This window comes from Echinops telfairi, unplaced genomic scaffold, assembly GCF_000313985.2.
Source record: "Echinops telfairi isolate 266 unplaced genomic scaffold, ASM31398v2 ScPeMD7_8;HRSCAF=38, whole genome shotgun sequence".
Taxonomy (NCBI): Eukaryota; Metazoa; Chordata; class Mammalia; order Afrosoricida; family Tenrecidae; genus Echinops; species Echinops telfairi.
The window spans coordinates 278,880-283,158 of record NW_022103905.1 but is presented as its reverse complement, the minus strand read 5'-3'; the positions used below and the strand labels follow the sequence as shown (position 1 = coordinate 283,158).

The window sequence follows — 4,279 nt, the reverse complement described above, 5'->3', positions numbered from 1 at the left end:
GGGAAGGTGAGCATTATAGAATGCCAATTTAATAGAAGAAAGTATTCTTGCATTGAGGGAGTACTTGAGTGGAGGCCCAATGTCCTTCTACTACCTTAATACTAAACCTCCTTCAACACTTTAAGAAGGTCTTGTGCTGCAGATTTACCTATGCCGGGTTTGATTTCCTGACGGGGGCTTCCCTTAGAATTGGTTGTGGATCCAAGCAAGATGATCTTTGAAAATTTCAATATTTTTCTCCATTTATCATAATATTACCTATTGTTCCAGTTATGAGGATTTTGGGTTTCTTTTCATTGAGTTGTAATCCATATTGAAGACTACCTCATGCCTGTCCCAGGGTGCCATGGTCACCCACCTCCCATGATGGCTGTGAACAGACTGCATAAGGCATTGAATGACCTGGCACAGGACCACCCCTGCCCCCAGCAGTGTCCAGCAGGTCCTATTGGGGAGATTATGTTCCATTGGCTAGCTATAATAATGGGGCCAAATGACAGTCCTTCTCAGGGTAGAGTATTGTTCTTGACAACTCATTTCCTAACACATGATGCCTTTAAACCACCTAAAGTTGCATTGACGGCATGAATTTTCCATCAAACTAGTAACAGTCATGGCAGCATGTGTCGTGATATTCTGTGCTCGCAGTGGTCTCCAGCACGATTTCAACAGCACACTGGTCCTTCTGTTGTTCTCTGTCGTGTGATCTCAATCCAGGGGACCCTTTAGTGCCTGGAGTTGCCTGGATCCACAAAACAGGTAGAGAAAAGTACAACTGAATAGCAGCTTGTGCATGGACTCAGAAGTATGCGCTTTGATGAAATAGATTCTTGGATAGCCTCTGTCAATCAAGATAGGGGCGCTCTGACAGACCGAGCAAGGCCCTCTGATTTCCATCGACTGCTTTCTCTGAGCCCGCGCCTGCCTCACCTTCCCCTGTGCACAGGTGTTCCTGAGACAGCAGTGTTGTGTGGTGTCCAGACTTGGAACAAAAAACTAGAAATACTGTTACTTCTATGCCAGCATTGCCTCCTAGCAGAGAAGTGTGCATGTGCACGCGCGCGCGCGCGCACGTGCAAGAGAGAAGCCAGTTCTCCAGGCTTAACCTAGGTGGGAGACTGAAAGCTCGCTGCCCTGATTTGGATTTGGCAAAGAAGGGGTGGTGTCTCTGGTGTGCCTTTGGCTGAGGAAAACCAGCTCCCCTCACCTGTAGGAGACTGTTTTTCAGTGAAATCCTTTTAAACGTATAACAGTTAAGAAAAGCAAGCCCCCCAAAATAAGCTGTTAATTTCTGTATCATTCTGTTCTGGAGGACCCACCTGCATGTTCGGGGAACGTGAGGACCTGCCAGACTAAGCTCTGCCCGCATCTCCTCTATCTTGAGGTCTAAGTGTGGCTGGTCAGCAGCACATGGACTGGAGCGATCGGTACAGAGAAAGCATACGGGCTTTGTTCCCACCCGACATCTTCCCACCCCCTTAACCCTCGTCCTTTCGGCCTCTCTTTTTCTCCTTCATGCCTTTGGTTTGTATGTGGATTCTCAGTTCATCCGTAGCTAAGAGATTTTATTTCTCTTATGTTTTTAATTGCTTAGGTGTATCTGCATGTAAGGGTGACAATACAGTTGATGGAGATACTTGTGTCTATTTATGGGAGTAGAAAGCCTTGTTTTTCTCCCAAGAAGTAGCTAGTGGTCTTGACCTGCTGACCTTGCAATTAGCAGCCCAAATGCACAACCACTACACCACCCGGGCTCCACTTGTGTATATGTAAAGACCCAACTGCTGCTCTGCGGCTTGGGCATCCAAGAACGATTAATCTGTGTGATACATGGATCCCTCGAGTCATTGCCTATCACTTGGTGTGAATAGGCCTTTTTTATTTTAGGAACTTGGTCTAGCTGCGATTCAGGATAGTTTTCCCTCCACCCCTGAAATGTTTTCCTTTCTAGTGGTTGTGAGCTGGAGCTCATGAAGTGATTTCAGTTTCCATAGGAACAAGGATTGGTTGAGAGCAATGCCACTGAACAAGAAGGGGCATAAGCCGGCTATCAAAAGATACAGCATCTGGGGTCTTAAAGGCTTGAAGGTAAACAAGCGGCCACCTAGCTCAGAAGCAACAAAGCCCACATGGAAGACGCACACTGGCCTGTGTGATCACGAGGTGCTGAAAGGATCAGTTATCAGGCATCCAAGAACAAAAAAAATCATATCATTGCGTGCTCACCTCCATGATATGTGACCCCCTCCCTGGGGGATGGACAACAGAAAAGTGGGTAAAGGGAGATGTCAGACAGGGCAAGATATGACAAAATAATAATTTATAAATTATCAGGGGTTCATGAGGGAGGAGGAAGCGGGGAAGGAGGGGAAAAAATGAGGACCTGATGCCAGGGGCTTAAGTGGAGAGCAAATGTTTTGAGAATGATGAGGGCAATGAATGTACAAATGTGCCTTGCACAATTGATCTATGTATGGATTGTGATAAGCGTTGTATGAGCCTCTAATAAAACAATTTTTAAAAAGTGTTGAAGGAAGGATGCTACTTTGAGGACTAAGGTGTGCCTGATGCCGAATTACTCTTGGGTAGAAAACTCTCTTAAACACATGAGTGTCTCCATTTGTTTCTCTAGTCAACCCAGTTTAATACAATGACAAACCTCGTTGTGGACGCCCATCAACTTCCTGAACAAATGAAAATGTCAACTCAGTACATTTGGAGTGTGTTCCACCAGATAAGACTGTTAATCAAGCTTTCTATTTAGGAGTTCTGAAAAGATTGCATCACAGTGTGTGACAGAAAAGGCCTGAGTTGTGGCAGATGGGGACTGGTTTTGCAACCATGACAATGCACCTGCTCACACAGTGCTCTCAGTGCGCCAGTTTTTGGCAAAAGGCAACATGCCTCTCTTGCCCCACGCACTTACTCACCTGATCTCACTCCACATGACTTCTTTTTGTTTCCGAGAATACAGAGGGATATGAGAGGACAGCAATTTGGCAACATGGAAGAGATGAAGAAAAAAATGAGGGAGGTGCTCTCAGCCATCCAGATGAGTTTGAAAAATGTTTCCCAGAATGGAATCACAGATTTGACAAATGTATTAAGTATCATAGAGAGTACTTTGAAGGTGATAAGGTTGTTTTGTAAAAAAAATAAATAAATATATAGCTATGAAAAATATTTTTTTCATTTTTTTGGGGGGGGTACCCTCTCATCTATAGGTCATTATGAGTTGAACCAACTCAACAGCACCTAGCCAGACCAACAGCAAGCAATGAAACACTTACCGTGGGTGTGCTTTGTGCATTGTTAAATGCCACACTGGTAAGAGATCTGGCCATTCTGTAGGTCACTTCCTGCACGGCTGTATTCTCTGATCATCCTCCCCTCACCGCTGCCTGAGCTGCCAGTGGGCATAATATCCACTAACAGAAATAAAGGGAGCCCAGGCTGCACAGTGGTTAGAGCACCCAGCTGCCACCCGGAAGGTCAGTGGTTCAGACTCACCAGCCACTCTGTGGGAGTACGATATGGCAGCCTGCTCCTGTGAATACGGATAGCCTTCGAAACCCAGTGGGACAGTTCTACCCTGTCCTTGGGAGTCGCTGTAGAATGGAATCCACTTGACGAGAGCGGGTGTGGGCTTACAGGCATACCATGAAGCCTGGTCTTTGAAGAATCTGAGAACCCCAGAACTCTGGTAAGCAATCTTAGTGGGCAAAGGAGGCCGTTCTCCGGTGCTGGTTTATCTGCACCCTCTGAGCAGGGGCAGCAGGTAATGTCTGTTGCAGGCAGGGGCCTTCTACTTTTATTCTCTCTTTTAAAACATCTCTTATTATTTATTCCCCTTGTCTTGCCCCCTTTCCCTCTCTGATCTCTGCACATTTTATTGGACACCTAAGACATGGCTGTCTGATGAGAGGAGAGAGGAACTGAAACACGCGCCTCCCAAACGGGGGCATGCTGGCATGTGAGCTAAGCCTGCGGAAAGGAGCCAAACAGTGGGAAACTGGGCTGATGTTGATGTGCTCTGCTCTACTCTCCCCTGCCCTGTGTGATCAACCCCTTCCAGTCTGGGCTCTGCTCTAGACCATTCTGTTTTTGAAGAATGTACACTACAATGACATTGCACTTCCAAATGGCATTTGATTCATAAACAGACCATATCCAGGCTTTAAAGTGCATCAAATCCGTTTATTGTCATCATTATTATGACACATTGTATTGGTTAAATCTCTAAAGTGTTGAAAATAAGGGCGTCACTTGGAAGATTAAG

General features: G+C 45.9%; 1 pseudogene; it reads left to right on the top strand.

Annotated features, from left to right (window-relative positions):
- The first annotated feature begins 366 nt into the window (after positions 1–366).
- LOC101663533 lies at positions 367–818 on the top strand (annotated as a pseudogene).
- Positions 819–4,279: the final 3,461 nt, after the last annotated feature.